This window comes from Mustelus asterias, chromosome 8 (genome assembly GCF_964213995.1).
Source record: "Mustelus asterias chromosome 8, sMusAst1.hap1.1, whole genome shotgun sequence".
Taxonomy (NCBI): Eukaryota; Metazoa; Chordata; class Chondrichthyes; order Carcharhiniformes; family Triakidae; genus Mustelus; species Mustelus asterias.
In genome coordinates, this window is record NC_135808.1 from 72,277,396 (window position 1) to 72,301,435 (window position 24,040).

At 42.9% G+C, this 24,040-nt stretch overlaps 1 long non-coding RNA gene across 1 annotated transcript in view; it reads right to left on the reverse strand.

Moving 5' to 3' along the window:
* Positions 1-620: 620 nt before the first annotated feature.
* LOC144497901 (uncharacterized) overlaps positions 621-24,040 on the reverse strand; it is a 76,766-nt gene continuing 53,346 nt past the window's right edge. Inside the window, exons 4-5 of the long non-coding RNA XR_013498573.1 lie at positions 9,382-9,523; positions 621-3,068 (exon numbers count right to left, since the gene is read on the reverse strand). This is a non-coding gene — a long non-coding RNA (uncharacterized LOC144497901). The remainder of the gene's footprint in view (positions 3,069-9,381; positions 9,524-24,040) is intronic.

Below are 24,040 nucleotides of genomic sequence, written 5' to 3' on the forward strand. Positions count from 1 at the left end.
TCAGTCCAAAGTTGTGCGGGTTAGGTTGATTGACCATGCTAAATTGCCCATTAGTGTCAGGGGGACTAGCAGGGTAACTAGGTAGGGTGAAGGGGATGGGGCCTGGGTGGGATAGCTGTTGGTGCAGGTTCGATGGACTGAATGGCCTCCTTCTGCCCTGTATGGATTCTATGAAACCAAAGAGAAGAGAGACCTCTCCATTTATATAACTCCTTTCATGAATTTAGGCCTCCCTAAAGTGCTTTTTAAACGAAGCAGCCTTCGGGAAAAGAGAGAGAAAAACAAGGTAGGTGGTGTTTTATAGAACTTGACTCAGTTAGCCGTCACGCATGAAAGAAAAGCAAAAGAATATGATACCAGATTAAAAAGATTGCCTCACTGTATCTCAGTTCCAGCGGTCTAGAATGAGCTCTGCTGAATGTGCTATCATATAGTTTGACGCTTTTAAATATTTGTTTTGGCAGCAAGCTCCCAAAACTATTTGAAATACCAGCAAAGCACATTTGCTTTATCAGTCTGTCTATTTAAAAAGGTTACCACAAGCATTTCATTATCATCATCTGACATGTATGACAGTGCCATCTGGCACATGTGTAGAATAAGAGAGGAGGGCTGTTTTTAAAGACAAATCCAAAGTTTATTTTCTGTAACAATTTCATTACATAAAAATATATAACTCAGTGAAGGAAAACATTCAATAAAAGATGTGTGCGTTCTGTGAAGTCAGCTGGAATTCCTGGAGACGCGGGTGATGTTCAGCTGATAATGCTAGGCAGTATTACCGGGGAGCTGTGGCAAAAAGAAGAGGCTGTTCTCTTTGTGAAGTGGGAGCACCAACCCTAAGGAGGGTAAGCCCAGCACGAACCCAGCGAAAAGCTGAGGTAAATGGTTGAGATCGAAAGGGATTATGATCCAGTCCAATTGGGATCAACTGTTAAGATACTTCATTTTCAATGAACCCTTAACAAAAACGGACAATGCTGGAAAATCTCAGCAGGTCTGACAGTATCTGTGGAGAAAGAATAGACCCAACGTTTCGAGTCTTATTTGAGGAAAGATGTAGTGGCATTGGAGGCAGTTCAGAGGAGGTTCACTAGATTGATTCCAGAGATGAGGGGTTTGCCATATGAAGAGAGATTGAACAATTTAGGCCTACACTCTCTGGAATTCAGAAGAATGAGGGAAGATCAAATTGAGGGAAATAAGATGATAAAAGTTATGAATAAAGTCGACGTGGAGCGAATGCTTCCTCTTGTGGGGCATTCTAGGATGAGAGGTCATAGTCTTAGGATAAGAGGTAGCAAATTTAAACCAGAGTTGAGGAGAAACTACTCCCAAAGGGTTGTGAATCTGTGGAATTCACTACCTTAAAGTGCAGTGAATGCTGGGACAGTGAGTAAATTTAAGGAGGGGTTAGACAGATTTTTAATTGGTAATGGGTTGAAGGATTATGGGGAGAAGGCAGGAAAATGGGGAGAAGGAGCATATCAGCCATGATCGAATGATGGAGCAGACTCAATGGGCCGAATGGCCTAATACTGCTCCTATATCTTATGAACTAATGAATCTGGATGACCCTTCATCAGAGCTAAGAGCAAAGAAAACCTTTGCTCTTAGCTCTGACGACGGGTCATCCAGACTTGAAACGTTGGGTCTATTATTTCTCCACAGATGCTGTCAGACCTGCTGAGATTTTCCAGCATTTTCTGTTTCTGTTTCAGATTCCAGCATCTGCAATATTTTACTTTTATTTCAATGCATCCTTGCTTGCTTTAGGCTGGTTCAGTGATTTCTACGCCATGACTTGGCAAATGGCCATCCCAATTTGTATCGGCTGCTTTGTAATGCATGAGAATTTAGTATCTTTTCTCAATAGTGAAGTATTTGGAAAGGCTGTTGAATCAGCCATTTTCACAACGATGTCTATACAGATGCCTAGTTGGGCTTTACCACTCTTTTGTAATCACCATTTCCTAACTGAACGGAATATCTCAGCTGCACAGACTGAGTCTTTCAGGAAATTTGAACAAAGCACTGAAACCTCATTTCAAAAATAAATGTAATAGCCTAAACAAGCATTCTATCAATTGAGATGGGGGTTTGCTCATCACAGTCACTTATGAACAAATCACAGACTGAATTTGATGTCTTATCCACACACTACAGAATACGAAGCCCAGATAAGGCTAATTTCTTTGTACAAACCCCATCCTTGGACCATAAACTATCGCAGTCCAGCCTCGTTCCAATATCAATTCCATTGGCGCCATTGCTAAAATCTGGGCCACAGTTGCATTCATTGGTCAGCGAGCTTTACCATATCGTTGAACCCACCGACAGCAATGAATGTTGATTGTGACCTTTGCTGCCACTTGTTTTCTGGCATTCCCTGAAATTATTTTACTATGTTTGTGTTAGCTCCTATCATAGCAAATGTGTTTGTGACCAAGCGGCTTGGCTGAACTGTCCCAAAGGCAGGTAGGCGGAGGAGGCTGGCTACAAGGTACAATCAACGGTCGATGGTTTCTCCAATAGCATCAAACTCACCGACAGCGTTGAATGTTCCCTGAAACCATCAGCAAATGCATTAGAATTTTAAATGGGGAACTATCCAAATCGGTGCAACTTCTAACTGAGAAGCCTAACCCCTTCTTGGTCTGCAGACTGCAATTCTTTAGCAGTTTAATTCTTGCTGAAAAGGTGCCCAGACAGTAAACATCTATAAAAAGGGTGAAAATTCAGAACCAGGTGAATCCATCGAACCTCTGATTGTTTCTTATTTTCCTGCAGTTGAATAACTGGTTGTAGGATGGTTTTGTTGAAAAATAAATCTCTGGCTATTAAAATCTTTTATGCTCACAATGTACCCATAACTATGAGAAGGCAATGATTGATTGTACTCACTGAAAAGACATTTTTCGCCCCCAAAAATTTCAAGCATTGAGAATGGAAAGTTAAGGCAATTAAATATATAATGACAGCAAGAAAAGCACCTTACAAAGAAATTCCTTTTCAAATGGCATGCGTTTTGAATAATACACTACGTTGCCTGTGGATAGGTCTGGAATCTGCACAAAGGAAAGAGATGATTAATCATACAAATGTTGAAAGGATGTATTTAAAATGTACACACAAAGGCAGAATCCATATAGAATATTTAACACACAGCAGTTTTCATCAGCTTGGATCTCTGTGGTTAGATGGCATACAGGGTGACCACAGCACATGTGAATTATGCTGTTTTGCATGATTACAGCCTGTTTATGGTAAAAGTAGGTTAGCGTGACCGATTCTGTTTCTGGGTTTTAAAAGGCATCTGTTGAAATAATTGCAAACTCCCAGTGCGCACAGCATGTAAACAAAAAGGACATTGTCTTTTCAGTGAAGTTCAGAAGGAAAAACCTCTGACTAATGCAAAAGTAAATGGGTGAAAATCGCTTTGTCTGCCTGGAGGGTTGGAATGATGTCTGTAGAGAATAGAATGGGCTTGTTAGGTGGATTTGTGACATGGGTGTCAGCTAGTTGGTCAGTATGATAGCTTTGTGTAAGGTGGCGTCAGTGTTCAATGGAATGTCCTATAAGTACACCTCTCTTTGTATAGTGTTGAGTGAACGTGTGAGCGTTTGAGCATGTGTGGTACATGTGTAGACCACTGTATAAGGCTCATAAAAACAGTATATGAGAATCACAGCAAATCATTGTTTCGGTGGGTGGTTTGCATCCATCTTGACAATGAGATATGACCTAAATTTTCCACTTGTCTAGTTTGTGTTCAGTGTATAATAATAAAGGAATTGTTGGGCTGTTGCTTGTATGGCATGATCTTAAAGGTTATGGTGACCCAGACACAAGATATGTTGTAACGGTTATTTCCAGCCTCAAATAGGCATTGTAATGAAACAAAAAGCTTTAAAAGCATCTCTTTGTGTTACGCGTTGCCGCAAAGTTGCAAATATTTGCCTGTTTCTTATTTTAGTTGGAAATGCTGGAGGCTGGAAGATGTTTGATTCAATTTGAAAAAAGGGAAAAAATAAACGGCAATGAGGCTTTTTCCTCTTGTGATATAATCTACAGCATTCCATGAACTGAATAGCCCTGAACAGGAGGAACTCTTTGAAAAGCACTTAGTGCGCATGGTGATGCCAACTCCACGGAACTGCTTTATGTTCACTCAGGTGATTATGCTGTGGAATAGGGAAGGCAGAAGGAAAGGAAAGAGTTCAGTTCCATTCCCAGGATCCTGTATGCATTCCAACGCACCTGTACACTGGGTCGGGATTTTCCGCTCACGTTAGTGGTGGGCGGGATTGGTGGCAGGAGTGGAAAATATCGCGAGGAATGGCAAAGTCACGTCTCACGTCAGCGTACCCACATGATGCAATTGTCTCCACGTCCCCTTGTTAGTAATGTTCAACGTTGGGAAAAACATTATGATAAATCATCATGTAATTGTCAGGGTCCTATGACAGAATCAGCCCCACACCCTTAGCACTGCCAGAAAATCCATCCACGGAGGCATGACATCAGAACGGTGTGAATCACGACTGGTCTCTGAAGGCATTTACCTGGCAACCAGATCTCCCAGGGGAGCTCAGGTGAGTGCAGCGCTCAGGGGGGAAGAGGGTCATGCCAGGCACTGCCTGGGTGCTGGCCCTGGGCAGTGCAAGAGGGCAAGCCATGTAGTGTCCAGGCAGTACCAAGGATCCGGGCATGGGCAGTGATGGGTAGTGCACGGGGGGTGCTATAGTTGTGCCGGTAGGGGGAGGTGGGGGTGCGTTTCTCGGATGAACTGGTTTGCGCACTCTATACTGGGGCAGCCTTTAAAAATAGTGCTCTGATCCTCAGCTGTCTGAGTTGTTTAATAGTGGTCTCTCCGCCAGCTATATATCGTGGAACCCGTGACTTATTTATTTCGAAGTGCTGCGGAGAAAGCCACCGTTGCTGTCGGCCGCTTCAACGCTTCTTTTCTCACCTGATATCGGCCTTTGCTGATATCCGGAAAAATCCTCGACCCTAGTGTTTACGATTAGCTGGAAATAAACAATGCGGGATGGCCACAAAGATGGCCGCCGATACACACCTGCGCATACGCACCGGTCGGTACATGTGCAGGATATCAATCACACCAATCACAGCATTGTGTATGGCTTTAATTTCTATAACCGTGATCTGTGAGCTGATTTTGACCTGTGGTCCTGGATTAAAAAGCTATTTTCGCTCTGTTATTGACCATTAATATTTTGATATGGGAGAGAAATAGGATCGGGATTTGTCTTATCCTCAGGATACTGTAGGTTAGCATATGATATCCAAATGAGAGATTAAGTTTAGTGTGGCGTACAAATGTGTAGGCACACCATTGGCAGCAAGCACAGCTGTTAAAATGTCGACACACAGGAGGATTCATGGGATGTGAACTATCATTTTATTACAGACACTGATCAAAGTTTCTTTCTGGTGAGTTTACTTCTGTTTTATCTGAATACCCGACACCAATCCTTTTAAAAATAAATTGTGCATTAAAATAAATATAGATGGAAAGGCTTCCAATTAAATATATCCTAAAGCAGTTCATAGATCTGTGAATTACTTCTGATGCTTAAATATTTTAAGTTTTAAGTTTATTTATTAGCATCACAAGCAGGCTTACATTAACACTGCAATGAAGTTACTGTGAAAATCCCCGAGTCGCCACACTCAGGCGCCTGTTCGGGTACACTGAGGGAAAATTTAACATGGCCAATGCACCTAACCAGCACGTCTTTCGGCCTGTGGGAGGAAACTAGAGCACACAGAGGAAACCCATGCAGACACGGGGAGAATGTGCAGATGCCGCACAGGCAGTGACCCAAGCCGGGAATCGATCCCAGGTCCCTGGAGAGGCAGCAGTGCTAACCACTGTGCCACCATGTATTGATGCTCTGTGGACAATAGGTGAACAAAATCTGGCAACTGAAAGGCAGCATTTCTCCCACACAAATGAGAGAAATGACCTGTTACTTTGTTTGTAGTAGTGATAATTAGGGCAGAATCTTGGCCAAGCTACGCTGGCATACAATTATCTCTCTCACACCCCCCTCACCCCCTACAATACCTGCATTTGGCCAGGTGACACCTCTGACAGCAATACTCCTTCAGCACTGCATTGGAATGTCTGTCTCAGTTTTATGCATGAGTTCTCCGGACAAGGGCTTGAAACCACAGTTTTCTTATTTGGTCAGTTGGCTAACATCATCCCCTTTACGTTGCCATAATTAAGATATTCAATTGCTTGCTAAAAAAAGCAAAATTGATTCAAATATTATTGTATTTGTGTGTGGAATGCTCTCTTTAGGGGTTGAAAATTAATTTACAAAAAAAAAAGACTGACCACCATTTGAGGTGCTCAATTGACCCACCATCACCAAGAGCCTTTCCTGGATTACTGGAACTGGTAAGAAGTCTAACAACACCAGGTTAAAGTCCAACAGGTTTATTTAGTAGCAAAAGCCACTCGCTTTCGGAACAGGCTGTTCCTTCATCAGGTGGGTGGGAGTTCTGATCACAAACAGGGCACAAAGACACAAACTCAATTTACATGAATAATGATTGGAATGTGAGCCTTTACCGCTAATCAAGTCTTAAAGGTACAGACAATGTGAGTGGAGGGAGCATTAAGCACAGGTTAAAGAGATGTGTATTGTCTCCAGACAGGACAGCTAGTGAGACTTTGCACATCCAGGCAAGCTGTGGGGGTTACAGAAGTGTGACATAAACCCAAGATCCCGGTTTAGGCCGTCCTCATGTGTGCGGAACCTGGCTATCAGTCTCTGCTCAGCGACTCTGCGCTGTCATGTGTCGTGAAGGCCGCCTTGGAGAACGCTTACCTGGAGATCACAACAACCCCCACAACTTGCCTGGATGTGCAAAATCTCGCTAGCTGTCCTGTCTGGAGTCAATACACATCTTTTTAACCTGTGCTTAATGCTCCCTCCACTCACATTGTCTGTACCTTTAAGACTTGATTAGCTATAAAGACTCACATTCCAATCATTATTCATGTAAATTAAGTTTGTGTCTTTGTGCCCTGTTTGTGATCAGAACTCCCACCCACCTGACTAAGTCCAAAGATGTGCGGGTTAGGTTGATTGGCTAGGTTAAAAATTGCCCCTTAGTGTCCTGGGATGTGTACGTTAGAGGGTTTAGCGGGTACATATGTGGGGGTAGGGACTGGGTGGGATTGTGGTCGGTGCAGACTCGATGGGCCGAATGGCCTCCTTCTGCACTGTAGGGTTTCTATGATTCTATGAACAGCCTGTTCCGAAAGCTAGTGGCTTTTGCTACCAAATAAACCTGTTGGACTTTAACCTGGTGTTGTTAGACTTCTTGCTGTGTTTACCCCAGTCCAACGCCGGCATCTCCACATCATTACTGGAACTTCCCAGTGCATTCTTTCCAATAGTAACTTGTCTTTGACACTATTCCAAAGGGAATGTTCATGCTCAGAGGATGATAGAAGATGTCAGTGCTCAGTGGTTATGTTATCACAGTTGGTTTTGATCTAGCCGCTCGCTGCCTGTCAGCTGACATGAGAGCTTTAAATCCATCAAGCACAGGGAATAATTTCTTCATAGTTATCAAGTTCAAACAGAACTTTTAAGCAGCATAAACACTGTTCTCCACAAGAGAGATGAGAACCGTTGCTCACACCCAAAGTTTGATGTCTTGGCGAGTGTTCAGCTGCCAGGGTCATGATTCAAAGATACAATTTCCCTACCTTGTTTCTTCAGGAAGATTCAGGTACAATGCATCAGGAGCTGGCACTCAAATCGGTGAAAATATGTTCAAGATCCTTTAGATACCAAATGGTCCTTAAAGGATATGTTGAAAACAGTGGGGGCAATCTTCAGCCCACGCTCGCCATCTGTGCGATTGCCAGTGGGGTCTCAAGATGCAGAAGTTGCAGTTCTCGCCGGTGAGAATGCGATTTTGGATCTTCCCCATCCCTCGCCGGTGGCGTCATCAGGGTTCACGCCCATAATTGGCGTGAATTTGTTTTACGTGCATTTGAATAGATTTTAATATAATTAACCCGCCCCCTCACCAGATATTGACCCAGCGCCGTATGTTGACAACAAGCCAATGCGATGGGTGGAGGTGGGTGCCAGCTCAGACTGTGGGTGGGTGGGTGGAGGAACCGGTGCTGATGGCGGAGGGGGGGGAGGGGATAGTAGCCAATGACTGGAGGGGGGAAGGGGTCGATGATCGGTGGGGGTGTGGGTAGAGAAGGGACTGATGATTGGAAAGGCGAGGGGGGATTGGGGGAAGGAGCCAATGGGTGGGAGGGGCCGATGATAGGGGGAGGTAAAGAAGGGGCCGATGAATGGGGAAGTGGGGGAAGGAGTCAATGATTGGGAGGGATTGGGGAAAGGGGCTGATAATTTGGGGGGAGGGGTAGAGAAGTGCTGACTCTGATCAGAGGGAGAAGGGGTGGGGGCTGTTACTCAGGTTATGATCGGAGTGCCTTTTGTTGATGGCGCCCGATCTCAAAGCAGCCAGATTTTGCTGGTGTGTGGAGGTCCCGCCCCACTCTGTATGATGGCGTGAAACACGCCCCTTGATTTTTTTTTGGGCAGAGTGTAGTTGGATCTGGGGGGAAAAGAAGCCAGTTTTCTCGCCGGAAACAACGCTGCCATTTTGTGGTCAGATTTAGCCCAATAACTAACCCTGTCAAAATTGAATGATTGCACTTTCTAGCCAGAGTCCGATTTAAAGTTTGGGGAGGGAACAATGTTCAAGTTGTGAAAATGTATTAAAAAGCTATTGCGAGCTGCCAATTCAGATTGCATTCGATTGGCAGTTCTGCATGTCAACTTTGTAAATTGTTCTTAGATTTTCCAAACGGTTATAGGGAGAGGTCAGACTTTCAAACCAAATCATGGAACAGAAGGAAAAGGAAACAAGAAAAAATGCTGGAAATATTCAGCAGGTCAGGCAGCGCATATGGAGTGAGAAAACAGCATTGCTCTTTTAGGTTGATGACTTTTCATCAGAGCTGTTAAAAGTTGTGGAAATCTGTTGAAAGACTCTGAAGAAAGATGATGGAATTAGCTCTATTTCTCTTTTCACAGATGCTGCCTGACTTGCTGAGTATTTCGGCATTTACTGTTGGTTTCAGATTTCTAGTATTTTTCTATACAAACGGATTGGTTTACCTTATTTAGTATAATGTGCAAGTAGAGTGACCATTATATTGAAATTATAGGGTAGTGAATCTGGAGAGAAACCTGAAGGTCACGTGCCAGTGACATGATGCCTAATATATAGGCTCAAACTCCAGAGTAGACAAAATCCCCCAAAGCTGACAGGAACCTATTGAACCAAGTGCACAGAGCGACTTACTTTGAGGTGGGGAATGCCTGCTTCCAAGCCACAGTGGCAGAAGTGCACCTCCTGCTGGCCAGCCATGGGACAACATCGATCATAGCCATGAAGAAGTCCACTCTCAACACTTGCCCACACTGTAGGGTGGAGCTGCAGGAATCTGATGAGATAAAAAAAATGAAATCTGTGTGGGTCAACCTTAAAAGTAAAAGGCAGATTTTGAAAGCAGAAAAAAAAAATCCCCCAGAGAATGCAAATGCACTTCATAGAATCATTGAATTCCTCCAGCGGGGAAGAAGGCCATTCAGCCCAACAAGTCTGCACCAACTCTACAATAGAGCATCTTACTCAGGTACTTTCCCCTGCCCTATCACCACACATATCCCATAGTTAATCCACCTAACCTACACATCTTGGAACATTAAGTGGCCATTCAACATTGCCAATCAAATCATCTAATCCGCACATCTTTGGACTGTGGGAGGAAACCAGAGCACCTGGAGGAAACCCACATAGACATAAAGAGGACATGCAAACTCCACATAGACAGTCACTCCGGAATTGAACCAGGGTCTCTGGAGCTATGAGGCAGCAGTGCTAACCACTGTGCCGCCATGCCACCCCTATTAAGCCCATTCAGTATCTATTGAGACCCTCATCCATTTTGAAGAAAGATTTGTATCAGCAACATAATTATCTCTTCCTCTCCACAGGCCTCAACTTGCTGGTGTTTTCTGTTGGTGTTTCAGAATTCTTGTGTCCGCCGTATTTAGCTTTGAACATGTTTAGTAATTCCAATGTGCATTCTGGGGAAGGTTGCCAACTGCAGGCACTTAAGCGCCTGCAGTTTCCAGGCGCTTAGGATTAATCCAGACATTACTGTAAGCAATCCAAGAGAAAACAGTGGGTGGGGAGTATGGGGGGTTGTTGGGGGGCGGGGGGGGGGGGAGCGAAGGAGAGATGTGGGTGTGGGTTCCAGGTGTTACAAAAATTGATTTTTCTTTTATTATAAAAATCCTTCTATTTGTTAGAAAAATGTTGTAGATGGCAGGGGTGATTACAGGAGGGGGTGGTGGTAAAGATTCCTTAACTGGGTGGGTGTTTATGTGTCATGCAATGAAACCTCCAGGATTATATCAAAGAGTTGGAAAAGGTAATGCTCAGTTAGGTGAGGGTCAGCTGGCGATATCTGGATGGTGGCCGCCATGAAGACAATTTGCTTCCTTACAAATGACAGGATTGAATCAAGGTACTCTTCCAAACTACTTTCTCCATCACAAAAAAAACCTCTGTGACAGGACATTGCAATAAATGGTTGCTGCCTTGCCAGGCACAGAAAGCTAACTTGTTTGAGTTGTCCTATCGGCCTTGTGGACAGGGTTTCCGATCGCGCCCGAGAGGAAGCCAAATGTTTGTACTTCTGAACAGCTAATGATTTGGGTTTTTTTTTGATCAGTGGAATTAATTGCAGCAAAGCTGATGATTCATTCTTACAGCTCAGTGCCGTGGCTCCCACTGAACTCTGTCACTTGCGAGTGTCGACAGCTGTGGCTTCTGTGGCAGGTCAAGTTTCAGTCCTCCTTTGAATCAGCTCAACTGACCTTCAGACAATTTCATGGAGGCCAGGTAATTGGAAAACCCGCAGAGCATCAAAACCCCATCGAATATGCTGTGTCATACTAATTACTAATACTTATGCATTTTCTGAGGAGGTATGAAATGAATCTTGAAGCCAGTGAATGGAAGGAGTAGGCTTAAGGTATTGTTTTGAATGACTGTACTCGGAAGTTGCATTTTGATCTCTGATGGAGATTTGTAGCGACGATTGAATACACAAGGAATGAGTTAAAATTCAAAAAAAAGCAAAGGAAATTACACCCAATCTCCCTGTAATGAACAATGTGAATAACGACAGTCATCAAGTGATTAAGTGGAATACTATGTTAAGATTGGAAATACAAGCCTGTCTTTAAGTGCTTGGTGTGATTCAGACTATTTTTTTGACAGTAAATAGGCTTAATGCTTTGGGATCAAATATGATGCAAAAACACACACCAGATTTATACTCCAACCACACGCTCAGTTAGTATTTGATGTGTGAGGGATTGGGACCTTCCTTCTAGAAAGGGGTTTGTCTAAATATAAAGCATTCCATTTTGTATTCCAGTTTTAAAATTAGATACAAAATTGGTTGGATTATTATATCAGAGACCCAAAGCAACATTGAAAAAGATTTCCTTAGAACAAAAACAATAAAATAATGATCTCCCTTGAAATGTAAGTGAATGTCTGTTACTTGGTGCATTTGGAATCCAACTCCAACGATGATTCGAAAAGGATAATCTTTTTTTCCTTCCAAATTATTGTGTATTTTCCAGATAAGCTTTGATAAGTGTGTCACTTGTAAATTTAAACAGCAAGTGCCCAGGATAGGTCCTGTGCTGTACTCCTCCCACCCTACTGCTCCCACTTAAAACCTGACATGAGACTAGAAGTGACAGACGTGAATTTGGGATCAAGTTGTGTTTGATCACTGATCTCCACAGGGGCTTTGGATTGCTAACGGCATCTCTTGTGGAAATAGCCAGTGACCTGTGCCAAATTGAAGTAACTGTCTTAACCAGCCCGTCTCAAGGGCGAGTGTGTGAATTAGAGCATCTCCTCCTGGTTCATGAGGCATGGCACATCTCAGATATTCTAACCAATGTGTTCTGCTTTAACTGAAGAAGAGCTGAGATTTAATCCCGGAGGGGTGGGGAGGTGGAATATCTTTATTTCTATCCCTGATTGTATCTGTGTACCTGAATGGATCAACATGATCTCCCTCAGTCTTTGATTATTAAGAACTTGGGCCATCTCATTTGTTAATTAGAATCATAGAATCTACAGTGCAGAGAAGGCCATTCGGCCCATTGAGTTTGCACCAACCACAATCCCACCCAGGCCCTATCCCCATAACCCATGTATTTACCCTAGCTAGTCCCCCTGACACTAAGGGGCAATTTAGCATGGCCAATCCACCTAACCTGCACATCTTTGGACGATGGGAGGAAACCGGAGCACCCGGAGGAAACCCATGCAGACATGGGGAGAATGTGCAAACTTCACACAGACAGTGACTCAAGCCAGGAATCGAACCCGGATCCCTGGCGCTGTGAGGAAGCAGTACTGGCCACTGTGCCGCCCCAAGGATCTCTGGGTCACAACCGCAGCTGCACTGGCTACAAGAGGATTAATGTTGTTTTATCCACTTTCAGATCAACTGGTTACATGCTGAAAAAATATAGTTTTATTTCTTACATCTCCCTCTTTTTTTTCCCCACTGCTGGGAGGGCAAGATAAATTTGATGACAGGCCTCTTCAGAATTGCCAGCAGGAATGTCCTGGAAAGAAGTTGAGGAGAAATGTGTTGCTGTGAGAAACAGGTGGTCCTGACAGTTGGGCTTTCTGCCGCTCCCTCAGTGCGGTTCGGCTCAAACTGAGTAGGAATACCCACCCAGTGAAGCGAAAAAAAATTCAAATATCATTGAGTAACTGACTCCAACAGTCGGAACTTTCTGGTTCTGAGTCAAGTCTCTCCTACAGAGATGCTGGCCCAGACTGAGATTAAATGTTTTTAATTTTGCAAGTGCCAACATTTAATTCTTTTTATATAAAAAAAAATACAGTTCATTCAATACCACATTCCTTTGGGAACATCGTGACTGATGTATTTCCATGAGAACACCCCACATAAAAGAAGCTTGAAGCTGCATTAACAAGACACATTCCACCCACAATCAAGAAAGCCAGATTTGTGCTTCTTAATGTGGTCGTGCTATTTTAGGATTATGCAGTCCAGCAGCCAGGAGGGTCGTTCGAGTTAATATGTTCCATATTGCAATGTGATTATTTTTAAATGCTCTGCTCAGATTCAAGCAACTTCGCTTAACTCCAGCATTGCGACGGCTGTGATTGAGGTGGGAACGTTTTGCTACTACAAGGGAAAATATCCAATGTTCCCAGGCTGTTGCATTACTAACAGTAACAGTTTGCAGCCAAAAGGACATGTGCGAAGCATTTGCCAGCAAAACAGATGTGAACTCAGTTAGCCCCGTAGATGGTTATCTTTGGTTACTTTTTTTTTAATCCTTTCATTTCTGATAATTGAATTAAAATCTGTTTTCTGGTCAATATGGATTTAAATCCATACATAATGAGTTCTGATTGGATCCACTCCCCGAGACAAATAAAATCTTTAAGCTAACATTGATTTGTCACAATCTCTCTGGCTTTAATTCAGGAATAGGATTTTTTTTTCCCCTGTGTGTTCCTATGAAACCTCTTGCAAAATGAAAATTGACTGCACTCATTTCTGCGATTGTTGTGAAGGCTGACGATCCTGTCATCTCAACCCTTAACTGAAACATGTTCATTTGTCATTTGCTGCGCGTCTTTATGAACAAATCATGCACTTAATTCCCCTCAGTTTACTCCCCCCCCCCCCCCCCCCCCCCCCCCCCCCCGCCCCCTCAACCTCCCAAGAGGGCAGGCTTTGGCCCCAGCCGCTGTATTGGTTCCATGAATTTCTTTCTCTCTGGATCAGCTTATTTAGCAAGTTGAGCTATGACTTCACGGCAGGAACTGAAGCCCAGCCTGATTCTATCTCCACCCAAAGTTCAGAAGGTGGCAGAGGCCATTCCACAGTGGTGTCTTACTGTGATCCCAGTCAAGATCCCAATTCAGCTCAAAATCATGGGTTCAATTTGTAGATCCATTTTCTTTCCCTCTGCTTTTTGTAACGCATCATGACCTGCCGCTGATTAATTGGGAGTAAGGTCATTTAGGTCCCTTATTGGTTAAATACTAAATGACCATGTTCTGTCGATAATACAACCACTTCAAAGAGAAATGTGATTTGTATGGAACTGGCACCTAGCATGGTTCCAATCTATCAAAGTGAACACCACCAGGTTTTAATCCCCATGTTGCAATGCTGCGACTATATTTAAATGTCACTGATTCCAGTGAAGCAACTTTCCATGAATATTTAAAATAAAAATGTACATTTTCTTTTGTCTTCCTTCATCTTCCAGAACTTGTCATTTTTCTCCCTAAACCGGTTAGGTGAATGTTGCCCCAATCAGGCGCCTCATTTGACCACAGTCACCTCCCAAAAGGCTACACACCCACCTCCAGAACGTATCGCATTACTTCAGTCACTTCAACAATCTTATCAAGTTTAAGCAAGTTCATAACAGAAAATTCCGCAAATGTTGGGAACGCTTTCATTAGAAATTTAAATTGCGAAAATAGATACCCATAGAAAATATTTAGTCATTGCAAGTTAGTCTAATTAAGCGGCCAACAAATTAACAGTTCCACCAAAATCACTCATATCTCACTGAGTTCACTTTTTGTTAGCTGCTAAACTTCTCATTTTTTTAAATCAAACAAATGATGTACAGGATCCATTAGGGTTAAGCACAACAATATATCTTAAGGAAAAATGAACAAACCTCTGTTACGTGCTTGTCTGTGTCAGTGATCTTGCTGTGATGGCACTAAGCACTTTAGTATAATAACAGTAGTTTTTGCTGAGATACTGTGCTGTAAAGTAAGCACACTAGGGACGTTGAATGAGCTTCAGATATGCTTGAATTATGGTACAGGGAAGTAGAAAGCTTTTATATACTGGCTGTGTAGGTGAATCATAAAGGGCTGGATTAAGATGAGCTGGTTTCCATGTGGGAAGTTAGTGGGCTCCGTAACAAAGCAGATGTAAAATAAGCTTTTGATATTTGCCACAGGAACAATGCTGCTCTGCCCTTGATTTTTCTTTTAAATTATATATTTTATGTTCTTAGTATTTTAGGAACTTACCTTAAAAGTTAAAACACTACCCGACACTGTGGTGGAAACCGATGCAATGGTAACTTTCAAAAGGGAATTGGATAAATATTTGAAAAGGAAAATATGTGCAGGGCTATGGGGAAAGAGTGGGGGAGTGGGACTAATTGGATAGTTCCTTCAAAGAGTCATGACCTGAATGGCCTCTTTTCCGTGCTGTCATTCTGTAATTGTCCTAGTTTCTGGGAAGGTACTGGTGTATTGAGTACTACGTTTGAAAGGTAACAGTGACGAGGTTATGCTGTTGAATGCTACTTTGCATACAGAAGTAGCAAAGTAATTCTGAAAACTCAAACCGTAGCGGAGAACAGAAACAAAACTTGAAACCTAGAGGGTTTTTATTTTGGTTCTGAATTATTAACTAACATTAGCTTACATTAAGACTTGCGGGTCAGCGACTTTCATGCTTTTAGCAGAGAAATGGCAACCACATGTTAACATATTTATTATGCATAACTTTGTTCTGGTCTAGTACTCAACTCTACAACGATGCACCCATTCAATGAGGTTCCCCTCTACTGAAACATAATCTCACTGGTGAAGATGTGCGGGGGAGCGAAGGGGTCTTAAATGTCAAGAGGGGTTGAATTAAGCACAAGACTGCAAAGCCTTGTGATTGTACATTGGATAAACATGATTTAATACTTGGTTCTCAATGTTTCCTTCACAACTATGTATGGTTTTCCTGTTCCATTAAATTAAACAAATGAATAGATCAAAGGGCTACAAGATATCTTTAAACTAACTGCCATCTTCCATTCCCCACTCCTATCATTCACCGACCCCCTCATGTAAGAGCATTTTGATAGTGATACCACTGATACTTGAGTCAAAGTAAAAATACATAAAGACCTTAAAAAAATTGCTGGACTAAAATTGACACTTTTTTGTAACTGAAATAGCAACATAGATCAAAAGACTGTAACTTAACCAACAAGAAAATGACTTGTTCAACTCTAAGCAGATGTGGAAAAAATGCCCATCAATATTCCTTAAGTGGTAGAAATTGCCCACTTGACTCAGATACGCAGGGAATGGCACGGAAACACTTTAATGGAATAAAATGAGGTCCACTGACCAATTCCGCAAAGAAACATGACTTCAAAGCAGAAAGAATTAGTTTCTGACTGAAAAGTAATTTCTGAAGTGGATTTACTGCCCATTATTAATTGCACCCTGGGCTTTCTCGCTCTCCAGCAGTCTGCTTCCTTTGATCTGAGAGATTAAACTAATTGCTACTGTAAGATGTTGCAAAGCACGCTCAACGGCTGAGCATGGAAATCTGTATTGAAATTAAACCTGTCAAGCTGCATGATGAAGCTGGAACAAACTCAAACTGAAGAGTGAGGCAGCCATTGGGCCTTTTAATTCAGCCTCATTGAAATGTCAAATGATACAAGTATCTGACTTTGTGTGAATCAATGTTTTCTTTGGAATATAATGCTTACAATTCCAGGGATCAAAGGGATTAAGGAGAGCAAATCTGAGTCATGATACTGATACTTCGACCTGTTGATGATTCCTTACTGTTCATTTGTTCATCTTTCAGAAGTGCTTGCTGTGTTAGTCACCCAGTTTATTTCAACTGACAAGGCTGTCACACCTTGTGGATCATTTCTCACAATATTCCAAGGATACGAGGGAAGTTGCAACAAAATTATGAACTCATTCATGGTAAAGGTTGTTTTTGTGGCATAATTTTTTAAAAATCTTCTCGGTTGTTTTAATAAGATTCTCTTCACATATCTTTTCTCCTAACCTTTATTGACAATCGATGATGTTAAATTCATGGCATCTTATTGTTCTATTAGTAAGCTTACATTAACACTGCAATGAAGCTACTGTGAAAACCCCCTGGTCACCACACTCCGGCGCCTGTTCGGGTACACTGATTGAGAATTTAGCATGGCCAATGCAGCCAACCAGCACTTCTTTCGGACTGTGGGAGAAAACTGGAGCACCCCAAGGAAACCCACGCAGACAAGGAGAGAACGTGCAGACTCCGCACAGACAGTGACCTAAGCCAGGAATCGAACCCAGGTCCCTGGCGCTGTGAGGCAGCAGTATTAGCCAGTATGCCACCAAGTGATTTGATCCCTTATGATATCATCTCGATCAGGTTTGGTAACCGTCTACTTCATTCTAAAACAAGAACACTGCCACCATCACCTCCTGCAATAGGTGTACACTGCTCTGGTCATCCTCTATGTGACACTAGAAGGTAAAAAACAAGGTTGTTCTGATTAACATTAAGCTCCCCTGCACCTACAAGATGAGAGCGGGCCTTAAAATAGCAATGGAAAAGTCTGTCATTGCATTTGTTGCTACTGATTTTTTTGTATGAATGTTGGAAAGTCATTCTGATTAGAGAGCATGGAGCTTGAAATAAAAGCTACAAATATTTGTATAAGTGTGTGTATTTAAAATGTTAACTTGCAGCGCATTACCAAAACGAGATCTTTCTACGATAACATAATTTATTTGAAGTATTGTCAAATTTGACTTAGTTACAATGCAGAGCTCCTCACAGTTCCTGCCCCTCTTACCCCCTGCTTTCAGCCTCCAAAGGATACTACAGCAAAGGGATTTTATTTTGTATTCCGCATTCGGACTTCCCATTTGACCTTAGAGTGAAAGCACAGAACTCCTGCTAAGTGTGCTGAGGGTGTGGGTGGTTTGAATATGTGGACTTGTGCCCATTGTGGGGGTCTGGCTTAATGCTGCCCAAATCCTGTTTCAACAGCCATTGGAAAGAGAACGCCATCACCCTGGCTGTCAGCCTGGATTAGATGGCAGCAAACGAAGAGCACTGGTAAACCCCACATCACACTGTTGGAAATGTTATTGTACAAAGTATGCCCAGAGCAACAACAGTGCATTAGCTCCGTATTAACATGAGACCAACCTTATGAAGTAGAAATAGCAATGGGTCTGATTGAAACTATGGTTGGAATTCTCCGGTCCCACTGGTGTGAATTGAGATTTGGCTGAGCGCCAAATTCTCCATTCTCACCGGCAGCGGCGGTGGGGCATAAGAGACCGGAAAATTCCAGCCAATATGTCTGCTGTACTCTCGGTAATACTGTTATCGTGGATTGTTCATCTTGACAGCATTTTCTATCATGGTTCGTACACCCATTATTTTTTGCCTCTTGACCCTGCTGATGGAAGGACTTTTTGAAGCTCCAATGCACCAAATAAGGCTGAATCCAGACTTTACATCTTCAGTTACTCAGAGAAGTGAACCAAAAACTGGAATGGATTTCGATCAAACCAACCTCATTTGTGTGGTGTGTTCCTCGATATATTAGTTGCCATCTCTGTTTCTACAGCTCGCATACACTGACCTTTTATAATGAAGTACATAATACTGGAGAATGGATAGAAACAGAACTTCAATTAAACTAAATATGTAATGGAGGGAAGATCGACAACACTTTTAATGTGGATACAAAAATCCCAAGGCATTTCACAGAGATATAAAATAATTAAATCTGAGGAAGGAATAGAGGGATATGTTGATAGAGTGTAAAGTAAGTAAAGTTTATTTATTCGTCACAAGTAAGGCTTGCATTAACACTGCAATGAAGTTACTGTGAAATTTCCCTAGTCCCCACACTTCGGCGCCTGTTCGGGTCAATGCACCTAACCAGCACATCTTTCAGACTGTGGGAGGAAACTAGAGCACCCGGAGGAAACCCACGCAGATATGGGGAGAACGTGCAAACTTCACACGGACAGTGACCCAAGCTGGGAATCAAACCCGGGTCCCTGGCGCTGTGAGGAAGCAGTGCTAACCACTGTGCCACCGTGCCGTCCGACTTGTGACATGCAATGAAGTGGGTAAGGTAAAGTTGCCATAGTTCCAGATGACCATAGACTGTGACTCATGGTGATTTAACCTGAGGATCACCACACCTAAAGGCAGGAGCAAGGTTAAGATGCCTTCACGAATAACCTCAGCCGGTACAGGAATTGAACCCGCGCTGTTGTCACTGCTCTGCATCACAAACCAGCCGTCCAGCCAACTGAGCTAATGGCCCCCAGTGAAGTAGGAGGAAGCTAATAGTTGGAACAAATGGCCCATTTCTGTGCTTGAAGTTCTATGTAGCATTCAAATGTAGCATTCACGGGGTGAATTTTCCCATTCTGCCCACCACAGGAATCATAGCGGGCAAAGGGCAGACCATGAAAAGGTCCATTGACCTTGGGTGGAATTTTCCAGTTTCAAGACGAGTGCGGTCGGAAAATCCCGTCCACTGTTGGATTCCCAAATGGAAAATTTAGTCCATGAAAGATGACACATGCTGTGAAATGAAACGTTGAAACATTAAAAAAAAATTTTTTTTTAATAATTTGGTCAGTTTTCCTTACAACAAGGTAAAAGCTACTTTAAAGAAATGAGGAGTAAAGCTCCGTTCGTCATACAGTATCAAAGACTGCATTGTTTTCCCTTTCCTTCCTCAGCCTAAAATAAAGTGTCGGCAATACTTGCTGATTGCTACCAACAGTCCTATAATCGAAGCAAAGTCATCTGGACTGATTCAAACTTCCATTGAGCATGAGATTGTCAGTCTTAGATCCTGCCTTATGTTGCGCTGGTTGTGAGAGTGGGACGGATCAACCTACAACAAGCAGTCTGGTCGGTGCAATTGGAGCTGCTCCTTCATCTACCCACTGGGAGAAGTGTTGGATGCCGGATTTACATTCTGCCATCATCAGCTTCCCCTTCCTCCTCCAAACAATTCGGGTGGTAAGGTTCATTCCCCAGCAGAAGCCAGGAGCTAAATGTAACGCCTTGTTGTGTCGTGCTTAAAAAAATAAATCTGCCTGCGCAAGTGTAGTTTTTGCCAATGGGTCTTTTCCTCCCACTGTGTTGTTTGAAGTTTTATTTAATCTGCAGCACGATTAGAGAATGCTTGGTATAGCCATCAGTGTTACATTTACTTTTTTCCATCCCTTATGAGTTTCCAAATGGTTTGTACATCCGTTATTTTCTTGCTCTTCCATCTTCAGGTGGAAAAGCCTCTTTAAGCTCCAATGCATTGAATAAGGCTGTTTCTAGCTCATCATCTGTTAAAAGCTCTGGTTTGACTGCACAGCGAAACAGATTAAAGTGACCTATTTAATACATACTGGGTGGCAGGAAGGCTGTTGATCTGGTGCCTCATTCAGTGATGTTAACTGCATGTGTGTAAGCTCCAGCTATAATTGTAACTGTTTTGTCACCTATATTTACAGGTACAAATCATATACCTAGACACACAAATATTGGGATAAGAGTCTTCAAAGCTTTTGGTTTTGTGTCCTTGCTCTTTGGATCACTTCTGCTGCAGCTTTGCTGACTATTGCACAGGATGGTAGTCTAGTCAGATGCTTTCTCACTAGATCGAATACAACAGTAATGGACGATTTGTGATGGAGTTGATGCTGCTTTCATTTTGCATCCATCCACCTTTGTTCTAATGTTTAGCTCTGCTGTCAGCTATGTACCATAGCTTTGAAACTGCATGGTTACAAAGAATTACTTATTCAATTCAAGCCCTGAAGCAGACTGTCAGACCAAACGGTCTGTGTTGGTCATTACACTCTACACGAGCCTCCCTTACCCTACTTTATCTCTCCCTACCAGCACCTACTTTGTTTCCTCTGTCCCTCATGCACCTATCTAGCTTCCCCTTAAATAGATCTGTGCGATTTGTCTTACTTACTCCACGTGACAGCATATTCCACAATGTTATCACTCTCTGGGTATAGAGATTGATCCCAAATTCCTTATTGGACTTATCAGTGACTATCTTAAATTTATGGCCCCTAGTTTTGGATGCCCCTAGTTCCTTTCTATTCTTGATACTGGGCACTATTTATGGCATGTATCTCGCTGTGTGCTTACAGTCTCCTCACTCACCCCTTGCCTTTCAAGGGAAATGTAGTAATTGAGGCAGATTATACTTTCCTGCAATAATCAGCTAAATAGAAGAAAATAACTAGTCTCACACTTGTGAAGCTTAATATAGAAACGCAATATAGAAAGCATTGCATTTATGTTGTGCCTTTCACGAACTCGGGACATTTCATGGACGGTCATTATAATAATGCAGAAAATGAGGCAGCCACATTGAATAAATAAATGGCCCATAAACAACAATGTGGTCATGATCAAATGATCTGTTTGTTTTTGTGATGTTGATTGAGGGATAAATATTGCCCAGGACACTGAGGATGACATCCTTGGGTTACTTCTTCAAACTTTGCCATGTGATTCCTGAGAGGGAATATTGAGTCAATGGTTGAGCCTAAGTACTGAGATGTGATTTGAAGCACAAAGGTGCATTGAAGTGTATAAATTGTCATGAAGATGTGCTTTATGCCAAATGGTTTTTAATCCACTGGCTGGAAACCTGAAATGCAGTTTTAAAAATAAACTTTTTAAAAACACAGAAGAAAAAGTGACTTGAACTCACAGTCCAAGATGGCTAACCCCAATTTGCATTACTATACATTCCACATTCAAATTCATTCATTCATCAAAAACAATGACTTGTGGGAATGTGAAGGACTCACATCTCCTGTTTCATTAGCAAGGCCACTGTGGCAATCACTTAAGGTACTCAACTGTTGGAGATTGACCATTAAGACTTGCTTGGACAATGTGGCTAAGTTGGCTTCCAGGCATGAGTTAGTCATGATGTCTTTGGAATACATGGACGATGCGTTTTTATGAATTCCTCAGCAGTTGGAGAAGGAAGGTCACATGACAAGCCAACCCTTTGTATGTTTTTGGCACATGTTTTTGCAGCAGAACTGTTGACAAGTAAATTAGGGAGATGACAGAAGTGGAGTCCCCCCATTTTTCTTCAACCCACCTTGTAAGCTTCAAGCCATGTTTTCTGACAGTGATCATCCTGTTGCAGACAGAGGTTTCTTAAAACAATCCAACCCAATACTACCGTCTCTCAACAAACAACCAACTCCATTGTCTACATTTTAAATTGGAATTACTGAGACCAGCCAATTCAACTTGACGCCAGCCACCTCACCAAACTACAGGCTGTGGCTAGCATTTTTCGAATGGGGGAGTTTCTCTTCCTGCCATCTGAGGACTCGGATACTGGCTGACCTGTAGCCATTTAACTCCCCAAGTTGCATCCATTGCTGGTGGCAGGACTTATGCCCCTTCGCCAGGAGGAAGTCCCACCTTAGAGCATTGCTGGCCAATCTGATTGGCTGAAAGCTCTATCGTCCCAGCAGCAGTAGACAGGACTGGGACTGCAAGCAGTGCTGAGACTAAGGCCAGAATTTTACCAGCATGCCCGTGAGGCTCGGAGAACAGCATTCTCTGTTGGCTTCGGGCGGGATCACACGAACCTCGGGCAGACATGCTGGTAAAATTTCACTGTAAGCCTTGGCAATCCAGGATCAGGTAAGTTTTGGAGGGTCTCAGAGAGGGCAGGTGAGGCTTGGGGTTATGGGCAGAAGGGGATGGGCGGGTGGGATTGGTGGAGAGACCAGTGAGGGAGGAAGAACCAGCAGGGTTCAGACCTTTTAGGAGTGACCTGATATTGAAAGGAGATGTGCCCCCCACCTTCCTGCCAGAGGCATGAACAGGGTTACTTCCCCCCCCCCCCCCGAACTACTCCTGCAGGAATATTGAGGATGAGTGGGAAACGACCCTTGAGCAGCCATTAATTACCCACTTGGGGTCCTCAATTTGGGCAGGGGCTGAGCACTGGGCCAAGCCCTGGCCCATCGAGTGTGTATTTTGTATGCTGTGTGTGCGTTTTGTTATTTTACTTAGTTTTGTTGTCCTTAACTGATCTAACTTTCTTTGTTCAACTCAAGAAAGGCTACCCTACTGATTCTTTTATGTTCACAATGTGTAAATAATTAAGCTCTCGGGAAATTGGCAAAGGTATGTGCTTTTGAAGAAAGATCCTCGTTGTGGTCAAATGAGGAGAGGGCAAGGAGGGAAGCCTTTTATCCCCTTCTTCACCTGGTTGTAACACAGCAGTTCAATGTTGGTTGTAACGCTGGCTTCAGGTACATGGGTCTTTTACCTTTATACATCAAGCACAGCTGCTTTAGCAAACTGTGATTCAGATTGATTTTTGGAATGGGCAAATGCGTGCAACTGAGGTTTTGTCTCTGAGCAACTCACCACTGACTCACATTTTCTCTCGTAGGACGCTTACTCTGCCCGAGTACCGTGGATGAACATTTCCATTGTCTGGAGGAGGATCATTACAAATTCTGTTGTGTAACCAGTTGGCTGCTTGCCTCAGCCTTTCTTAAAAAAATACATTCAACTTCGGTCTATTGGAGACAAAGTTTTGAGCCTCTACGCTTAAACAATACACACACTGCCATCGCTGATGTATCTTGTACAGTTATTTCCATTTCAAATAAAAGCATTCATAAAAAAGGCTTTCATCCATTCCAACTGCAATGCTAATCTTTCTTGGCATTTTACTGAGTGGGTTTTAGAGACTTTAAGATCTAAAGGGTAAAGATTCTGATAAACTTCTCCTTGGTGCAGACCAGGAGCCCACACCTCACCTCTGGCTTGTGTCTCTCTGCTCACTCTATTTTAGCTGAGGGATTTTCCCGAAGTGTCAGGCTTTGACTCAAAACCGGCATGTGGTTCTCCAGCTACAAAGCATGGTTTTTTAGTCCAGATCTTCAGCCTCTCTGGGGAAACTAAATCAACAGGCAGGAATTACTCCATCACTGTGGCGGGGCCTGATTGAACCAGCAAGACTGTCTCCATGGAGATCGGGGTGCCATTTAT